Source organism: Mustela nivalis (assembly GCF_964662115.1).
Source record: "Mustela nivalis genome assembly, contig: HAP1_SCAFFOLD_318, whole genome shotgun sequence".
NCBI lineage: Eukaryota > Metazoa > Chordata > Mammalia > Carnivora > Mustelidae > Mustela > Mustela nivalis.
This window is the reverse complement of record NW_028136328.1, coordinates 303,552-325,374: the sequence shown is the minus strand read 5'-3', so window position 1 is coordinate 325,374 and position 21,823 is coordinate 303,552.

Genomic DNA, 21,823 nt, shown 5'->3' with positions numbered 1-21,823 from the left:
GCCACCACCCCGAATTTCCCACAGGGAAAGACTGTTTCAAGAAGAAAAGGAAATTCTTCATTAGGGCTGGATTTTAAAAGCAAGCTTCCACAAAAAACCAGAAAACAAGATTGGGTATAAATACCATCCAATAACCACTAAATGTCTTTGGTTAAAGCACCTGCCTGCCTGTGATTCTCAGGTCCAGATGTGAGCTCAGTGCACATCCAAAGGAAGCAGAATTTGAACCTGATGCTAAATGACAAATGATCCTGAACTTCATGACCATTTAAGTGTCACAGTGGCTAGACTAAATTGCTCTGATGCAGAATTTCTCCCAAGTATAGGTTACTGAGAAACATAATATTGCTTGAAAATGTATTTAGGTGTGCTCATCCTTCTCAGACCAACACTCATGGGCTCTTAGTCATAACCAGGCTTAAGCTAACACGATTCCCCTATTTTCCCCAGAGAGGCAGGGAAACAAGAGGACATGTCTCTCATGTTCCAAGATCAAAAACTGGATCACAGCACTCACAGCATCAAGTCTGCCAAACCAGAGCTCTGGGTACATACAATTCTTAAAGAGCTAATTGAATGGAAAACAGCCATCTGGGGCTGGAAACCCTTATGACATTCTGGGAAATGTATGGGCTTTAAAAGGATTTTGCAGGGTGATGGGACTTTCAAAATTCCCAAACTCTGAACTGAAGCCTAAATGAGAATATGTTAAATTCACCCATTCCAAAACACAGCACAGTTGACTCGGACCCTAGAGCCCAGCTGTAGCTCAGGGTGTCCACACTGCAGCCTGTCTGTGGGAGGTCTGCAGACCACTCCCTGCTGAGAGAGTCCAGCCAACCCAATCAGCCTACCAGCAGGCTGTGGCACAAGGTCCAGATCCTAGCCCAGGCACCAGCCAGGGTTCCCTTTGGCCTGCCCTCTTATGGTTGAACAACAATCATGGAGAGCCACAGGGAGAGCGGCATTGGGTCCAGTATGGCCACTCCCTGGTCCTCCACAACACTGGTTGCACACTCTTCAACACAAGAAAATGGTGTGCAGAAACAAGGGCCTGCCACAGTAGGCTGTCGAGCAAGGAACAGAAAGCATCAGGGGACAGGTGGGACTGCTGGCTGGTCTCCACCTCTCCCAGAGGGCAGAGGCCGCAGAGCTTCTGCAGGCTAAGCAGAGACGTGTCAGAATTACCTTCCCAAAAAGTAGGCAGTAAAGGAGGATTTCAAGCAGCCACAACCACCAGCAGGCCTGCGACCTCCAGATATCAGGGGCTTGACCATGACCGTGTCGGTAAGCAGAACACACAAGTGCCTTCTGGAGCGAGAGAAGACAGCTTAACGCTGATAACTGGTCCTCTCACTCTTCTCTGCTCTCACCAAGTGATCCTGAAAGGGATGGACAAAGTTGGTAGATTCACTGGAGAAAACACGAGCCAGTGAAGACGTCCCGGCTCGCACTAGGCCTCCCTCCAAAGGCTGGCTGCCCCACCCCTGGCACCTGGGTAACGCTGCTCTGGGGCCATCCACACAAAACGATTTACGTACCCCCCACCCGCAACAAACACACACAGACACAGACACACACACACACACACACACACACAAGCTGCATCGGGCTTTAGGAACCTAACTCAAACGCACCCCTAACAACAACCCCACAGGTGTGACTGGGTTGGACACTCCCAGCAAGGGAGGGAAGGCCCCCCCCTTGGGTCCTTGCCAGCGGCAGGGTGCCACCTGGACCTCCGCCTCATCCTCTCCATCCACGGGGAAGTCAAAGCGGCCCCCACCAACCACAACCACGCAACCAGATTGATTCTCGCACTTCAAATCCCCGCTGCCAGGGCCCCATCTGTGTGCTGACCGAAAAGCCGCCCTCAAGCAGCCGGCCCGCGGAACGTCTGGAGTTCTCCCAGCCCCGCGCTCACACCTCCCCAGGCCTCCCCCGCCCCCGCGGGCCGCGCCTTACCGCCAGTGTACACGAAGCGCGGGGGCGGGCGGTCCCGCAGCGTGGCACTCCAACCCGCCCTGGCCTCGTCCTCATCGGACTCCTGCCCTTCGGGGGCGTCGGGAGGCAGCGGGGGGCCGGGGCGCTCCTGTTCGGCGTCCTAGGAGGCGGCGGAGGAGGAGCGCGAGGCGGCGGACGTGCTGTAGAAGGCGTTCCCGCCGCTGTCCGGGCCGGACTCGCCGAACAATTCGTCCCAGATATGCAGGCTCTCGTGGCGCGCAAGGGCCGCCTCGAGCAGCGCCGGCGCCCTCCTCCGCGCGCTCCCGCCGACCTGGGCCATGGCCCCGGCCGCCGCCCGCGCGCCCGCCCCCCAGAGCGCCTCCCAGCCACACGCGCCGGGCACCGGGCCCGCGCCGCGGCCCGCCGCCCCCCACCAGCGCAGCCCGCAGCACAGCGCCTGCCGCCCCACGCCCGGCAGGCCCGCCATCTTGGCCGCCTCGGGCCCAGCGCCCTCGGAAGCGCCCTCGGAGCTCGGGCGCCGCAGGCTGCAGGCCGTGGAGGGACGCAGGGCGCGAGGGCGGGAGGCAGGGGCTGCGGCCGGGCCCAGGTGCCCCCGCTACCGCCGCCGCTGCGACTCCTCCGCGCCCGCTGCGTCCCCGCGCGCCCTCCCGCCGCACCCCGCGCTCCCTGGCCGACCTTCCGGGGCGCGAGCCGCAAGAGACGGACCCGCCTCCTCGCACCTCGGGCCCGCCCGCCGGCCAATGGGGAGCAGGCAGGGGCGGGGCCGGCGCGAAGCACGCCCCAAACCCCTCGGCAGAGCGGGGCGAGGAGAGCAGCAGCTGCAGCGGTGGCGGCACGGGGGAGGGCGGACGGTGGCTTCCTCGCCTGCGGAACCTGTGGCCCGGGACGGCCACCCGCAGGCCTCGCGCGGCCCCGCAGGGGGAAGGGAGGAACTGAGTGGGTGTCGGGGGTTGGGGGGGACGCAGCCGGTCTTCCCGCCGCCCCAGCCGGCTCACAGAGCGTGAAGCCCTCGCTCTCGGTCCCCTTCCGCAGTCAGCGCCGGCGGCGGCGGGGAGCTGTCCGCCCCGGTGGTTCTGAACCAGGCGCTGCGGAAATTCCAGGTAGGCGCTGGGCCTGAGGGTCACGATTCCCGTGGCTGCTGTGGCTGCTGCTGCTTCGGTGCTCCACAGCCGGCTGTACCTTGAGCTCTTGCAAGCACAAGGGCTATCTGGCTTCCGGGAGCCTTGCTCTAATAAGGAGCCCTCCTCGCTGGTTCATTCCTGGGGTCAGGTGGTGACTCAGTCTCGCTTCAATATCCCTGTAATTTGAGGGGGTCAACATCCGATCTTAGTCATTCCTTCCGTCTTTGACCTTTGACATCTTTAAACTCAAAATATTCATTACCTTCCAAATATTAATTACTCTAACACCACCACTGCAACATCTTCACCCATACATTTGACACACTTGTCTGTTAAAGTACGGCACAATCACCCAGGCTTCAGTGTTCTGATAAACAATAGATCAGAAAGGTTTCATCCATCCCTCTGCCTTGGCCAGGAGTGCGTGGCACTCATTCCATTGATGACGATACACGTGATCAGGCGTTTCTTGCTCCTCTCTCCCACAATAATGCAATAAGTCACAATGATGGTAATTGGGCCATAAAGTCACTTGCACTCTGAAATAAAATAAATCCACAGAGATGTGAAGGGCTTGCAAATCCTACTGGGTATTAACTAAATAAGGATTACACAAAAGGGAAAGGCATATTGCTATTTCATGCATAAAGGATGCAGATGCATAAAGGGTGAAGATGTTGGTACCACCAGCTAAGGTCGTTCTAACAGCAGGTGAGCAGCTTCTGCTCTTGCCCTCCCCTCGCAAGCCCCTGTTTCCTCCTCCCAAACCAGAGTCTCTGTACCAGCATGAATTCCTGATCATCACTGAAAGATGATATATAAAAAGGAAAGGATTCACATGACATTGCTTTGTATATGAATTGGCTGATATACGTGAAATTGTTTGCAAAGCATTTCAACTCCGTTGGAAGAATTGTGTCACAGAAAAGAACTGGTTTCCAGCACTTCTCTATACTGTGTTAACCAGGGAAAGATTCTGAAGAGAGTTCATACAGGTAATCAGACTTAAAAAGGTCATTGACACATAGATTAAAGACGAAAAGTAAGATTGCGTAGCTCAAGTTCAAATTCTGCAATTAGGAATTCTGTAATACTCCTGTAAAATTTAATGACATATATTTTAAAAAATAATTGAAAGGGATCAAAACACTGAAATACATAGGCAAGAACTCCTTCTCTTCTCCAGGCAGCCAATGAAAAAGTCAGCAGCTAAATTAAGTGAGTATTTTAAAAACAGTAGCTAGCTTTGCTACCCAGAGGAAGCAGGAAGTAGAGCAGTAACAGTTACAAGCATGGAATCAGTCTTCCATTGTGCCAAATCTGCATTTGTATGGTGCTAATCCCAAAGAAACCTTGGAGTATTTGTGCTTATGAGCTCTCAAGTGCTTGTAGCTCACAGAGCATGCAACACTGGGAGAGGATTATATGGTCACAAAAGAAACAGACTGGGAAATCAAATTGTTATCCAAACCCTGGCCCAACAAAAATGAGATGGCTATGTCCATTTAGAATCAAGGGTTTAGCAACCAGTGCTACTTTGTTTAAACAAATGTTTCCGACCAAGAACAGTAAAAATACTTCAGCCGTTAAAAACAGGTGGCTGATTCTCCTTGTAAAGGAGGGGAGGAAAGAGAAGAAAACAACTGGAAAACAAAAACCAAAAAAATTTCCCATCTGCTTGGCAACCTCCTACTCGATGCTATGATTATGGTTCTACATCATTAAGTTTTACAAGTAATGTTTTCTGGGAGGATAATTATAGAACCAGCATTATACTGAGATCTTTTAACTTTGAGTCATTTAAACACATCTTCCAAATAATACAACTTTGTAATATAATTAATTTTAAGATTAATATTGAGCTTTTGGTTCATAGTCTGCACAAAAGGCTCCAGGGTAGTAAGAACAACCCATTTCTGTAGTAGATTCCTTAGGCTTTGTTAAGCCAGAGAGGTTCATGCTCTTGTGAAACTGGGGATAATAGCCATATTTCATTGAGTCTTGGCCTCCTTTCCTGGTATAGTTTAATAAGAAACAAAAAATGCTACCATTCAAACTATGATACAATGTTTTCTTTTCATTAATATTTTAATTTAAATGTATTCAAAAAGCTCTTTGGTAAGTATTTAGACAGATTTTTATTACATATGGCCTTAATGCATACATAAAATAAAAGTTAAAATTTTGGGTTAACGTTTTTCCAAACCTCACATTAAGAATCTCACTACTTTTATTTACTTTCTAACTGAGAGATTTCAGTGCCCAGATTTTTCTCACAATATGTTCCTCTGAGCCACCCAGAGCTTTTGTCATGCTGCACTTAAAAAATTATTATTAGACATATAGCTGACATTCAATGTTAAATTAGTTTCAGGTGTACAACATAGTAATTTCACAATTCTATACATTACTCAGTGATCACCACAGTAAGTATATCATCACGTCACCATATAAACTTATTATAATATCATTGGCTGTATTCCCAATGCTGTACTTTTCATCTCCAGATAAGAACAAGAAATTATTTTATTTATTTTATAACAGGAAATTTGTACCTCTTAATCCCCTTCACCTATTTCACCCATCCCCCATCCACCTTCCCTCCCATAACCACCAGTTTGTTCTTTGTATTTAAGAGTCTATTTCTGTTTTTTTTTTGTCTGTTCACTTGTTTCTTTTTTTATATTCCATATAGACGTGAAATTACAGGGGCCCCTGGGTGGCTTAGTGGGTTAAAGCCTCTGCCTTTGGCTCAGGTCATGATACCATGTTCCTGGAATCGAGCCCCGAGTCGGGCTCTCTGCTCGGTGGGGACCCTGCTTCACCTGCCTCTCTGCCTGTCTCTCTGCCTACTTGTGATCTCTCTCTCTTTCAAATAAATAAATAAAATCTTAAAAAGAAAAAAAAAGGAAGTGAAATCATATGGTATTTGCCTTTCTCGGTCTGACTTATTTCTCTTAACCTAATACCTTCTAGATCCAGCCATATTGTCACAAATAGCAAGATCTCATTCTTTTTTATAGCTGGATAATATTCCATTATATATCTATATGCACCATATCTTTACCCATTCATCTACTGATAAACACCTGAACTGCTTCCATATACTGGCTATTATAAATAGTGCTGCAGAAAACCTAGGAGGGCATATATCTTTTTGAATCAAGTGTTTTTATTTCCTTTGGGTAAATATCAAGTACTAGAATTACTAAAGCATATGGTAAATCTATTTTTAATTTTTTGAGGAACCTCCATACTGTTTTCCACAGTTGTTGCACCAATTTACATTCCCACTAAAAAATACAGAGGTTCCTTTTTCTCCACATCCTGGCCAACACTTGTTCTTTCTTGTCTTTTTAATACTAGCCATTCTGACAAGTATAAGGTGATAGATCTCCCTGTGATTTTGATTTTATTTTCCTGATGAGTGATATTGAGCATCTTTTCACATGTCTATTGGGTGTCTGTATGTATTTTTTGGAAAAATGTCTATTAAGTCATCTGCCTATTTTTCAATTGGATTATATGTTGGGGTTTGGGTTTTTTGGGGGGTTTGGTGTGTGTGTGTGTGTGTGTGTGTTCTTTACATATTTTGGTTATTAATTCTTTATTTTATTTATCATTCACCACTGTCTTCTCCCATTCTGTAGGTTCCCTTTTGGTTTTGTTGCGGGTTTCCCTTACTGTGCAAAAGCTTTTTATTTTGTTGTAGTCTTAATAATTTATTTTTGTTCTTGTTTCCCTTGCCTAAGCAGACATACCCACAAATAATGTTGCTAAAACCAATCTCCAAGTGATTACTGCTTATTGTCTTTTAGGAGTTTTATGGTTTCAGGGCTCTCATTTATTCATTTAATTTTTTTTTAATTAAGCTTTACACTGAATGTGGGACCTAAACTCACAGCCTCAAGAATAGGAGTCACATGCTGTAAAGGCTGAGCAAGACAGGCACACCTCACACTTCACATTTAGATCTTTGATCCATTTTGAGTTTCTTTACGTGTATGGTAAAAGAATGTGGTCTAGTTTCATTCTTTTGCAAATGGCTCTCCAGTTTTCCCAACACTGTTTTTGAGGAGACTTTCTTCTGTTACATATACTTGCCTCCTTTGTCAAAGATTAATTGACCATATAATTGTGGATTTATTTCTGGGCTCTCTATCCTGTTTCTGTTGATTTATGCGTATATTTTCTCCCAGTACCCTACTGTTTTGATTACTATAATGTTGTAGTATATCTTGAAATCCAAGAAACTGATACCTCCAGCTTTGTTCTCCTTTCTCAAGATTGTTTTGCATGCTATACTTCTTATAAAAGTATTCTGAGGTCATCCATTCTGCTTGGTTTGATGCTGGTAGGGTTTCTCTTTTTCTTTTTTCTTTTTCTTTTTTTTCCTTATCTGAGATTTTGTTCTCAAAATCTCTTGAGCTTTGTTCTCCTTTCTCAAGATTGTTTTTTTTTCCTTATCTGAGATTTTGTTCTCAAAATCTCTTGAGCTTTGTTCTCCTTTCTCAAGATTGTTTTGCATGCTACACTTCTTATAAAAGTATTCTGAGGTCATCCATTCTGCTTGTTTTGATGCTGGTAGGGTTTCTCTTTTTCTTTTTCTTTTTTATTTCCTTATCTGAGATTTTCATATAATAAACAGTTTATTTTCTTTCTTTAAATGGTCCTCAAAAGGCCTGTGGCTTGGCATGCCAAGGGATGTAGATGATCAGTTGTGCCCTAGGAGCAGTAACCACATGGCACAGGGTCAAGCTGTGGTAACTTTATAGGGACTTCCACCTGCTCAGCCCCAACTATAAGACAATTCCTGACATTGGAGATGTGAAAGAAAATGGGAGGGGAGGGGCATCTTAAAATCCATAAAATATGGCATATTGTCTCCTGTTTGTACTTTTACAATTTCTGATTTTGCAAATGGCCAAGCTGCCGCAGGGAACAAAAATGAGGTCCTAAGGTGGCAGAGACTGACCTGGCCAGCCCTTTACTGCACAGGCTATGCGTTACTGGATCAGTATGAATGGAGAAAGCAGGGGTGAGTCAAGGAAGCTGCTGCTTCTCCCTACATTGCCTTCATCACCCACAGGAAGGGGGCCCAAAGCCAAGGAGGACCTCCTGGAACTGAGACAGGGGAGGGGAAAAAAAAGCTGAACGATGCCACAGCTGCTGAACCATGACCAAAATATGGGGGAGAAGGCTGGCGGCAAATGTGCATGGTACACCGTGACATTTGGAGTCCTAGGTGACATAGAATCTTAAGGATCCAACCTTGCTCAAACTGATTTTACATGATGATTTTATCTACTAATCAACCCAGAGATGCAGAGGATGAAATAGGGCAATACTATAGAAAATGCTTGAGAGAAATCTCTCTTATGATTGAGATAACCTGATATTTCCATTGATTCATTCATTCATTCATTCATTCATTCGTTCAACAATTATGTACTGAGTATTATGTATCAAATCCTCTTCTGAACACAGAATAAATAAGGAAAAAAACCCACAAATACCATTTTTATAGCACATGCATTCAAATAGAAGAGAGAGAACAGACAGTAAATAAATAAATATATAATATGTCAGCTGTTGATAAGAAGTCAAAAGTAGAGAGGGACAGAAACTATGTTGATTGTGATGGTGCTGGTGCTGGCTGTGTGTGCAGTTAGGGGAGATTACTCTGATAAGAAGACATTGGCAGATCCTTGAGTGGATTCAGAGAACAAGACGGGTACATTTAAGAAGAGGAAACAAGTGCAACGCCCCAAGAAAGGCACGCACTTGCTGTACTCTGTTAAACACTAAGGAGGCTGGTGAGCGGAGGCAGAGACAGCTGAGTGAAGAGGTAGGAGATGAATTGAGAAGGAAGTTGAGTGTTAAATTTTGTAAGACTGAATTTTGTATTGAGTGAAGTGGGGAGCCATTGGAGATCTTAGAGCAGAGAAATAACAAGGTCTGACTTTTGTCTTAAACAGATTGCTTTAACTGCTGAGTGGAAAATAAACTAGAACAGAGCAAAGATGGAATCCAGAAGACCAGATAGGAGACTATTACAATAACTCATAGAAGACGGTGTTTTGGACCACAGTGGGAGTAACTGAAATGTGGAGAACTGGTCAGATTTAGAATATATTTTGAAGATAGAATCCACAGTTTCTACCAAAGAATTAAACGTGGGCAGTGAAAGAAAGAGATGAATCAAGAATGACTCTACAGTTTCCTGTTTGAGCTATTGCAAGACCAGCAGAGCTCGAGAAGAATAAGAGCTTGGTTTTGAACATGTTGGGTTTAACTCATCTAGGTAGATCTGGAAAGCAGGCAGTGGAAGAAAGCTCAAAATCCAGGTCTGGACTGGAGGTGGAGATGTGGAGTCATCAGGAGATAGATGGTAGAAGAGGGACAGTCACCAAGGACTCAGTGTAGACAGAGGAGAAGTCTGAGGTTGGGTCCTGGAGCAATTCATACTCAGAGATCAGGGAAATGAGAAGAAATCCCAAGTGGAGGGGCATGTCCTCACTCAGAAGGGATTGGAGTAAGGGTTCCACCCAGGAAAACTTAGTGGGATTCTGTGGGTCTTCTTTCCTTACCGATTTTTCTTTTCAAGATTTATTTGAGAGAGAGAGAGAGAGAGAGAGAGCAGGAGCACACACATGCAGGGGGAAGAGACAGAAGGAGAGGGAGAGAATCTCAATCAGATTCCCCACTGAGCATGGAGCCTGACATGGGGCTCGACTCCATAACCCTGAGCCCATGACCTGAGCCAAGATTCACATGCTTAACCACTTAGCAACCTAGACACCCACCCAGTTTGTTTTTCATTCTTTTTTAAAAATATTTTATTCATTTATTTATTTGACACAGAGAGAAAGAGAGAGAGAGAGATCACAAGTAGGCAGAGAGGCAGGCAGAGGGAGAAGGAGAAGCAGGTTTCCTGCTGAGCAGAGAGCCTGATGCGAGAGCCCGAGACCCTGAGACCATGATCTGAGCTGAAGCCACCCAGGTGCCCTCAATTTACTTTTCTCAGTGAAGTCATCAGAATGGTCGGTCATCAGCTGTATCTGATGGAAGGTGTTCAATTCTCACTCTGAACAAAATGGCTGTACATTAGAATCACTGGGAGAATTTTAAAAGCACACTTATATCCAGACCCTAATTGGATATTAATCTAATTGGTTCTACACCAATTAGATCAGGTCCTTTGGAGGTGGGCACTCCTGTGTTTTAAAGTCTTCCAGGTGATTCAAAAGTGTGGCCAGTGTTGAGAAGCCCTGGCTTAAGGTTGGAGGAAAGAAGATGTGAAATAGTCAAAATATTTCACGAGAAGAATGGAGATTCTGTCGGTCAGAGAAACATACTTGGATTTGTGGCTGAGAATTTAATGTGAAAGGGGCGCCTGGTAGGCTCAGTGGGTTAAGCCGCTGCTGCCTTCGGCTCAGGTCATGATCTCAGGGTCCTGGGATCGAGTCCCACATTGGGCTCTCTGCTCAGCAGGGGGCCTGCTTCCCTTCCTCTTTTTGTGATCTCTTCCCTTCCTCTCTCCTACTGTGGTCTCTCTCTGTCAAATAAATAAATAAAATCTTAAAAAAAAAAAAGAATTTAATGTGAAAGCTTCCAGCATTGTTGCTTTTCTCACCAACCACCTTCAGCTGCCAGGGGCAGACATAGGGTGGACAGAAGGTTGGGTTTTTACCAGGGTGGGGTTTTATCAGGTATGTATGATGTATGATGGAGGTGAGAGTATGGGACAGGGATTATAGTTATGGGAGCGGACTCAGTGCCAGCTGTGGAGGCCTGTGAGAATTTGGGGTAAGGATCAAGAACCACAGAAAATGAAATAGGGGGATGCCTGGGTGGCTCAGTTGGTTAAGCAGCTACCTTCGGCTCAGGCCATGATCCCAGCATCCTGGGATCAAGTCCCACATCAGGCTCCTTGCTCGGCAGGGAGCCTGCTTCTCCCTCAGTCTCTGCCTGCCACTCTGTCTGCCTGTGCTCGCTCTTGCTCCCTCTCTCTCTCTGACAAATAAATAAAATCTTTAAAAAAAAAGATTCTCTTCAAAAAAAGAAAATGAAATAGGTAAATGGATTCTTCTGAGTGACTTAGATAATTAATACTTCTTGAAATAATTTAGTGCAGCCAGACCCCTGCAAAGCAGCACAAACAACTCTGATGAGTGCTTCAATCTACCACTTCTTCCCAGGGCTTCAATCAATTGCTTTCAACAAGTGAACATTGAGATATTTAGAGCAAAGGAAAAAAAAATAAATATTGGAAGTTCGCATTTTTTTAAAGATTTTATTTATTTATTTGACAGAGACACAATGAGATAGGGAATACAAGCAGTGGGAGAGGGAGAAGCAGGTTTTTCCTCTGAGAAGGGAGCCCGATGCGGGGCTGGATTCTCAGGCCCCTGGGATCATGACCTGAGCCAAAGAGCAGATGCTTAACAATTGAGCTACCCAGGCTCCCCTGGAATTTAGCTTTTTACATTCTTGGAAAATGGGATTTTGTACATTTATGTCCTTTTTCTGTCCCCTTGTGGATATTTTCCCTCTTGAAACACACCCAACCCCTGCTCCACAGGTGTCCAGTAAAAGAAAGGGATCTGAGTGCCATCCCCAAAGTTCACTTGCGTTTAAAGGAGAAACAATCCTGGGAAGCTGTTTTACACAAAAGAGTAGATTGCTCAGTTGTAGAAACTCAGCTATTATAAGAAAACGGGAGAGATATTCGTTACTAGAAGGGGGACTTGCTCAGCGTTTCTAAATTCACATTGGTAGATTGTTGAACTGTTGTAGGCTGAATGTTAAAATCACATCTTTCCTTCCGTTTTCTTGCAGAGAAAATGATGGTTCTTCCAAGATTGTCTGTGAAAGGCTAGGCACCTGCAAAACCACACATTTGACCTGAGCCATCACCCAAGTAGAATGTAATCCGCTCTCATATCATAGGAGAAAAAAGAGAGAGAGAGAATCCCAAGAAGAAACACTCACGTCAGGATTTTCATCAAATTTAGTGCACGTCTCACCATTTATCTTCATTTGCGGTAATTTTTTAAATAAACACTAATGTCGAATTGCCCTGCGTTACAACGAGCAACTCAATTATCAGAAAATCACGAGTCTCCAACGTTTGTTCTAATTACTAAAGCAGAAGAGTGGACAGAGTTTAGAAAATTTTCAACAAGGCTTAAACAAGAGAGATTTTCCACTTTTTTCTAATCAGGTCAACATAGATACCACTTTCCCTACAACCTTGTAGGCAGTTGGTATTTTTCAGAGATATCATTTGGTTCTTTATAGAAGGCTTAAAGTTGGAGGTCCATAAAAACGACAATCAACTTTTATGTGTGCCTTCTATAGGCCAGGAACTGTGCTAAATGAACAGTATCTAACTTAATCCTCCTAACAAGCCCTGTGAAGTCAACACTACTGACTATTCTCACTCCAAGGGGGGGGGGGGCAAAGCAGATGCTTCGAGAGTTGAACTCAGTTTTCCAAGTTTATACAGCTCGTATATGATGGAATCAGGACTTGGGCTCAGTCTAATGCCAGGTTGGACCCTCAGTGGCAGCTACTGTAATTTTTTTGACCGTCACCTGCTTCCCTCCCCCATCCCCGCCCCCATCTCATTCCCATTTAGGGATAATCAGCCATACCTAAATGACAGTGGCCAGGCAGGAAGGGTGGCTACTGGGTTTAATTATTTATATCCAGGGGGAAGAGCCGCCTCGCCCCATACGTTCTGCTTCAGTTCTTGCCCTGCCAGGGGAGTAGCCGTCCTTCAAACCATCAGTGTTAATTGCTGGTGAGGGATAAATTAGGCGGCAGGGGTCACACACAGTTTACTAGTCATGCATATTTCTTTCAGAATACCTAAGTACCATTCCCTTGAAGATGAGAAGAAATGATGGGAGGGATGTTAAAAGGGACTCCCAGAAATATTTCTGGACCAGTCATGATCACTAGCCCTTATGATACCCTTGGAGTCATTTTACTGGTTCTTGAAATGAGTGCACTTGCCCTAGGATAGCTTGGACCCTCCCAGTAATCAGAAGCTCCCAGGATGGGTCAAAGATTACTTTATTTGCTATAATTCTGCAAGTTGAATGTATCTCTCAGCCATTTTCTGTGAATGCTATTATGGGGCAGGCACAGGGGGATGACTATGGGACAGAAACATATCAGGTGAGAGGGATCCTATGCTTTTGTATGAAGGAGAAGCCCATTCTCCTTGGTGATGGGAGTTTCCCTTCTGCTCTGACTCCTGCCCAGCCGGGATCAGTGGGGAGCCTCCTCCTTTGGGCGACAGGTCTCTTTCTTTCTAAATCTTCTTTTTTGGGGCCAAAAAGCAAGACTACCCTTCTTTTCATCTTTCAGCTTTTTCATCCTGGCCAACGACACTCAAACACCCTCGCCCCCAATTTGGGCTGCTAGACTATGCCAAGAGGCCACATACTGGATATATTACCTCAGGCCCAGTGTTTGGACTTCACTGAACCTTAATTGTAACATCTGAGAAGGGTTGGGGAGGCGGATGTTGTGAGGATTCATTAATCCAATGTTAAATTTTTATCACGGAGTCAAGAAAGATCTCTTGTTAGGAATGTGTTCAATCTTACCAGGATAGAGGGAAAAATAGCATTTTACATATATTTTTTTAATAAAGTATTTCTTTTTAAAAAATTATTTATTTGACAGAGAGACAGAGCAGGAATACAAGCAGGGCAGTGGGAGAGGGAGAAGAACTCTTCCTGCTGAGCAGGGAGCCCAATGTGGGCCTCCATCCCAAGACCCTAAGATCATGATCTGAGTGGAAAAACGACACTTTAAGGATTGAGCCACCCAGGTTCCCTGCAAAACAGCATTTTTTTTAAAGTTTTTATTTATTAATTTGACCGACAGAGATCACAAGTAGGCAGAGAAGCAGGCAGAGAGAGAGGGAGAAGCAGGCTCCCCGCTGAGCAGAGAGCCCAATGAGGGGCTCCATCCCAGGACCCTGGGATCATGACCTGAGCTGAAGGCAGAGGCTTTAACCCACCGAGCCACCAGGCACCCCGTAAAACAGCCTTTTAAACAATATTTTTATTTTTATTTTATACATATATATGTAAACAGAGAATTGAATGTATACATATAAATATAACTTGTAAACACATTTGATATATATTTATGTTTATCCTAGGACGCAACACTGCCCTCCTGAGCAGCGCAAGAGGGTGGGTTTTTACAAAGAATCACCAAACAGCTTGACCCAACTGAACGGCCTGCCTTGCGCTGCTGCTTAAGAGAAAGCCTTGAGTTGGGAAAGGATTGGCAAATACTGAGAAAAACCAGTCAATTAATATGTTAAAAACACTACCCAACCACAGTATGAACCATTTAGACATATGGCTTTAATTTTGACTTTAGTCTCCAAAGCCTAGGGGTCCCTGGGGAAAGGAGGCAGAGGGAGAGAAAGGACCAGCTTCTCTGTGGGCCAGGTTTCTGGGGTTGCTCCCAGCCCTGCCCCAAGAGGGAATGCCCCCACCCAGGGCTTTGCTCCCAGAAGGGCCCCTCCCCCAGAAAGCCCCTTCCCAAATGGCCCTGACCTTTGGCCACACCCTCAGAGGTCCCATTATCCACCCCCAACCCCCTCACACCCCCCTACCCTGCCAAGCACCGCCCTCAGAAGGGTTCTAAGGTGAAGTCAGTGTGCTTCTCTCTCAATGTCTAGGAATTACTCAGTTTTATTTTTGACTTTGTGTTTTTTGAGCGAAGTGGGTGGTGTAAGAACCTACTTTATATTTTTATATTTTAGCCAGAGGCTTCCATTGAGGTTACACAATAACCTTGTTGTTTAACCCTTAAGCTGTCCCTGCTCCCCTTCTCCCAGGGGACTTACTTAAAAACAAGTCCCGGAAATCAACCTCAGGTAACAAAGCCCAAATACAAGGGTGGGTCAGGCCAGGTAAGACATCTGATCAGTGGAGGGCTGCATACTGTCTCCCTAGCTACCAAGGAGTATGGGTCCCGCCCTTTGTGAGTCTTTTGGGCGAAAATCCTAACCAAGGTGATAGGCTAGGTCAAATATCTACTAAAAGGTAAGTTGTAATTCAATTGGTCACCTAGCATCACTGTGCAGCTTTCTCTGTGTGTTACAATTTCATTGGCCACCTGTGCATGACCAGGCCCAACCGCATGGCCTATGTCCTTAAAAGCTAGTCTGTAAAGGAGAGAGGGGTTGACTTCTCTGTAAGAAAAGCGGCCCTGGCTGGTCAGTTTGATTCTTGATGCTTGGTGCAAAATAAAGCTTTGTTTGACCTTCGCTTTGTATCAGTCTCGCTCTTTTAATCATGGACCCATTATTGGGGCATAACAGGTGGGATAGTGGAGCACGTACATAGTGGAGGGGACAGCCCACTGTGGGTATCCACCATTCCTTGCCTGTACTGCTCATTTGCATGTACTGCTCGCCCTGCCCGGTGAGCACAGCATGGAAATGGACACCTCGTGAGTGGTGGTCAACGAGACTCGCTGACCACGTGATGTCTATGACCGAGTCAACCGGAGCTCGCCTTCCCTACAGACCAGAGCTTGCTCTGAGCACCGGCAGGAGGCGGTGGCCTCTTGTGAGCAGCCCAGAACCCTGTCTTGTCCTTTCTCACTCATGTCACCTCCCTGTGTTAGCCAAGCCTTGGAAGTGGTGACTTAGGAGGGAAGGGAAAGAAAGGCAGCCCCTGGCTCCTGATCCTGTCAAGTTCCGTAATCATCAGGAAGCCGAGGGCAGCAGGGTTGGTGGAACAGGTGTGAGTCCCCAGGTGAGGTAAAGATGGCAGAGCTTGTCTTGTGCAGGATTTCTACAGTTCTGATAAGAAGAGGGCTCGTGGGTGTGCCCCAGCTGTGGAATCCCTGCGTGAATTATTTAACACTGACATTGCACCCTGTGAAGATGAATGGCATAAATCATGCCCATAATCACATTATAAAATTTTTATTTGCTTGGAATGACATTAAATGCAAATAGAAAACAGCAGCCATGCCCCTTCAGAAGACAGATGATGGAGGAAATGAGCTTTCTATTTTAGTACCTTTAACAAACACTTCCTCCCTGTTTTTGCCCAAAGGGCCCTATATCTTCATTTTGCATGGGGCTTGTAAATTATGTAGCCAGCCCTGGGGACAGCTGTGCAGTGTCTCAATGACCCAGTGCAGGGAATGGCAGGAGCCTCCCTCCTTGATACAGTAGTATTACACAAGCCCCTGAAGCTGAAACAGAACTTCAGGATAAAGTCTGGGGGGGAGGTCCTCAAATATCTGAGTCATGGGCTGTCATAAACAAAATAACAGCCGGGTGGCTTAGGCAACATACAATTTATTTTCTCATGGTTCTGGGCGCTGGAAGTCCAAGATCAAGGTGGCAGTAGGGTTCGATTCTTCAAACGTCTCTCCTTGGCTTGCAGATAGCTGTGTTCTCCACTCTGTCTTCAAACGATTGTCCTTCAGTCTGTACTGTCTGTGTCCTAATCTCTTCTTCCTGTAAGCACACCAGTCCTGCTGGCTTGGTGCCCACCCCCAGTGAGCTCGTTTTCCCTTTATCACCTCTTTAAAAATCCTGTCTCTGAATACTGCCACATTCTGAGATGCTGGGTGTTAGGACGTCAACGTAGGAATCTGGGGGCATCCAACTAAGCCCATAACAATAGTCAAAACTGGATCCGAAACTGAAATTTAGACACATTTTAAAATGCTAAAAGTGTATATATATAATTTTTGTGGTAGGCCTGAGATGGTTGGTATTCTGAGATGTATTTGTAACCTTTGAGGGAAACATCCTTTGGAATGATCAAAGAGAGCTTCTATGTAATTCCATACATCCACAATTAAACCCCAGAGCTTTTTAATTTGGAATTTGGCTGTTTTGTGCTTGGTGGTAACCAAAACCAGCCTAGGGCTTTTCTTTTGTTTTGGCAGAAAAGTAGGAGGCAGAGGACTTGAGCATTTAGACATCTTGCTGCTCTTTGGTTTAATCATACTCTACTGAGTTGCCCGAAACTAATTAAACTCTTGGCTCTGTAGAGGAGAGATGATGTTCCTTACATGTCATTGGCCACAATGTTCCTTTTTTAAATTGTTGTTAGCATTTGTGTTATTTTTCAGTATAAGAGACAAGCTTTACCTTAGTTTGGGCTGATGTAACAAGAGCACCATAAACTAGGTGCTTTAAAGACATACTTATTTCTCTCAGTTCTGGAAGCTGGGAAGTCTACGATCAAGACCCTGGAAGATTCCGTGTCTGTTCAAGTGCCCACTTCCTGGGTCACAGATGACCATCTTCTCCCTATAACCTCCAAGGTGGAGGAGGCGAGGGATCTCTGTGGGGTCTCTCTTATGGAGACACTAATCTCGCCCATGAGGACTCCACCCTCATGACCTAAACATCTCCCAAGGACCCCATCTCCTAGTTATGTCCCTTTGGACATTGAGTTTTCAACTTATGAATCCTGGAGGGATACACTGTCTACAGTGAGCTTCGTCAAACATCTTTTATGTTCAAGGCACTGTTTTTTGGCAAAATTAATCATTTCCTACACATCCTTTGAAGCAAGAGTATTTCTGCACTTTGCCTTCCTTTAGAACCTTTCTCTAGAGAGGATCCTAAAAAGTTCAGAAAAGATGCAGAAGAAACCTGCTGGTTAGCTCGTTTTTCACAGTAGAGCAGAATTCATTTTGAAGTAGGTTAATCTTAGAAATCCAGGCGAAGACACTTCGCTTGAAAATCATCTCAAATGATCAGTTAGTTTTGTTAGTAGGAGTAATAGTAACTATAAGATCAATAGAACAACTTTTTGTTCTACTGTGGGCCTACTGTGTGCTGGGTACCTCGGAGCACCTGAGTCGAACCATCTCGTGATCCTTTCAACAGCCCACTGAGGGTCACACTGTCTTCTCCTCCACGTTATGGATGAGCCTTAAGTCTGGGCCAGAAATGACACAACTTTCCCAAAGCCATATTGCTACTGAGGGGCCAGCTGGGATCTACGCCCACTCTGGTGCCAGAGCCTGTGATTGCAAACGTGGGCTGCACTAGCTGTTCAGAACAAAGGACTGTTCATGGAGGTGACACAGCTAACCCGTGAGACCCACCACCCTTTTCCCTAAGGTCATCCCGGTACAGCCTGCAGTGATGGCCCGAGTTAAGCATTTGAACTTGGTGCTGCAGAGGGCGTGTTTTAGGGACAAGATTGGTGTTAAGGGGGTCTAATGAAGCCCAGAGGGAATGGAAGGAAACAGGACTTGGGGAAATATCTGGGTCCCTGGAGCTGTCATCTCCTTTTATTACTGTGCACCTCTCTTTCACAAAAATAAATAAATACATAAATACATACATACATACATACATACATACATACATACAAAAAATATTTGCGGACATAGCACAAATTTAAGCAAATTTTTGATAAATTATAAACTCTACTACTCTACTAAATTATTATAAAAGGCATGCAAAAGCTAAACAGTTAAATGGATGACATGAAATATGATTAAAACTTATAATATTTTCTTCCAGCCCCTTACTGGACTATTTGTCAAACTCCCTTTGGAGAAGACTTTTTAAAGATTTGTTTATTTATTGAGAGAGAGAGAGACAACACGTGTGTGCACATGTGAGTAGGGGGGTGGGGCAAAGGGAAAAGGAGAGAAGCAGACTCCCCATTGAGCACAAAGGCCTCACTAAGGGCTCAATCCCATGACCCTGAGATCATGACTTGAGCCAAAATTTTGAGTCAGACATTTAATCAACTGAGACACCCAGGTGCCCTGGAGAAGACTTTTTAAGAAAGAGATAGGACACTGGATTTATAGCAATAATTCCTAGAATTAACCTTTAAAAGTGGGAAGATAGAAATGGTTTTTTTAAATTTTTTTAAAGATTTTCTTTATTTATTCATAAGAGATGGGAGGCAGAGGCAGAAGCAGGCTTCCCGCAGAGCAGGAAGTCCAGAGTGGGACTTGATCCCAGGACCTGGGATCATGACCCTAGCTGGAGATAGACGCTGGAGATACTGATAAACCAAACTTTAGGGAAAAATACTGAACTTTACTGGGAAGATGAAGCAGAACAACAGCATATGGCAGCAACATGAGTTTTAGATAGTTGTTGGTCACCCAGAAGGCTTAAGGTGGAGAGAAAAACAAAAGGCTGTAGTGACCCAAAATTGTCCGAGTTGTGTAATTTGACCCAGGAACTTCCGGGTGACATAAAGATTTGTTTATTTATTACACGGACAGTGCCATGTGGGGACAGAGCGAGGGGGAATGAGAATTCCATACAAACGTGTGAGTGGCTCTTCTCCCATCTCCAGGGGGGAAGGAAGAGATTGGGTTTACTCCAGTAAGCATGGTGATGAGTTGGTGAGGTAGGTTGACTAGATGTCTGGACACCTGAAAAAGCCAGCTAAGGGGGCTTCCTGGCCATCTTGTCAGTGTCTTATTGAAAGCTTGTCATGTGCAAGACTTTCTTTTAACAGGTTGCCAGGTGAATTGATGTACAAATCAGACTACCGGCCACCATGTGTCATTGCTCAGGTGGTCCATGACACAGTGCCCTGCCACTAAGGGGATGCACTTAGCATTACAGACATCGTTCTGTCTTTGTTATTTTGAAATTTAGAAAATATCTTATTAATTTGTTCACCCCAAAGAGGCAATTTATTGCTTACTATGACAGTCTTTTGGTAGAGGACACAAAACTGCTTTCTTTGTTATGAAAATCAATGTGTTACACCAATTTTCTGAAAGATAGAAATGAATTGCCTCCTTCCAGCTGGGTCAGGACATAAGTGTACCCTATGTACTGGTTTTTCAATAGATTCCATTTACAGATTGTACATGTCTCTCAATACAGAAGACATTTGCTCACATTTATGTGTAGAACATTCCCGAACCTGGTCCAGGTTGCGGATGAAACCGTCACTCTGACTGGCAAGGCATAACGAAGAAGAGTTTTCCTGTAAACAATATGTGGTCATGGAAGGAATCAGCACTGCAATTCGTGGCTGATTCCAAAGGCTCTAAGAGGTGGTAGATGCACAGGCAAAGTGGTGACTTTTGCAGAGGAAGCAGGCTGGGGAGAGATAGCAAAACAGAAGTTTGAGAGGGCCCTAAAATCTCCTCCTGTGGGATTATTGGCCATTGAGCTTGAGAAAGGCTATGGTGAAAACTTGAAAGAGCATCAGATCAAACCCTTGGCCACTGGAGGTTGAAACTGACATGAGCAGCACTATCTCTATTCTTGACCCAAGGCCACAGGATGACAAGCTTTGCTTTTTCAATGTGGTCTCAAGTCTCTATACTGCCCTATAAAGAAAATAATACAAATAAATGCTGAGAGTGTAAAGTGTAAGCAGAGCTCCCCTTGGCCATTTCCTAAGTTTTGTCCACTCCGAAGTGAGTATCACTTTGGTGAGTGCATTGCAGGAAATGGCCTTAATGATCAATGGCAGACCTCCACTCCAGAGTGACATAAAAAGCAATCTGCACCTCCTTCCTGATTTGTCTGTAATGAAACTTGCTTTCCTCAGGTCCCAGCATTCGAGGCAGATAAATATGTTCCCTTTCGTTGGCTCTTACTCATACTTCAGCAAGATTTCCCATGTGCTTTCCTTGGCTGGCTGGGAAACTGGATGACAATTTATGGGATCTTAGGGGACAGGCACGTAGAATTCCAGTGGGATCCCGGAACAGAACCTAATTGGAGATTAGAGACCATTGCGGTGCAAAGCTTTTCTTTGAGATCGAAAGAGGTGCATGTTATGCAAATATTAGCAAGTGTAAGTTCACACTGTCTATTGAAAATTTATAGACTCATTATGGTCAAGAAGGCTGGAAGATAAGTAGATTTTGGGAAAGATTCAGGTAAATTCAGGGAGGTTTTTAATTACCCCAGGGAAAGTAGAATGGCTAAAGTGTATGGCCCAAACTTTTATAAAAATTTTATTCACTTATTTGACACACAGAAAGCCAGAAAGCACAAGTAGGGGGAATGGCAGAGGGAGAAGGGGAAGCAGGCTCCACGCTGAGCAGGGAGGCAAATGTGTGGGACTCGATCCCAGGACCCTGGGATCATGACCTGAGCTGAAGGCAGACACTTAACCGACTGAGCCACCCAGGCCCCCCCTGGTTTCAACTTCCAAAGATGGTGTATGAGATACCTTTGGTGGGAAGGAATGAAGATCAGCAACTGTCCTTGATTCTGCTTCTCAGGAAGGCATTGTGATGTGGTGCCCAGGACTTTGGAGACAGACACATGCTTGGTGCCCTCCAGCTCTGCCGCAAAAGCAACACCTTCCAGAGGGCAGCTGCAGGCACCGGGTGGCGTCACACAGGGTCAGTCCCGGGAGGCACTCAGCCACATACCCATTCCACCATCCTGCTGGGTTTGGAAGAGCGCTATCAAAGTCCCTGCTGCTGAAGGACCATCCAGAGTGACATGTCCCATCGGGCATGACGGCATTCCTTTAGCCTTCAGGTTATTGGCAGCAAGGCTGGAAATTTTTTTAATTGCCTGGGAAAATGATAGCAAACAGCTCCAAAAAGGAGTTTCAGAATGCAGACTTCATACTATGTTTTGAGTACATTTCATTCATTTGGCAGGTACTGACAGGGTGCTTAAGTGCCAGGTGCTGCTGCATTAGAAACGGACTTGAGAAGTTAACAGGAGGGGGCTCCAGCCCTCAACCAGCACAAAGTTGATC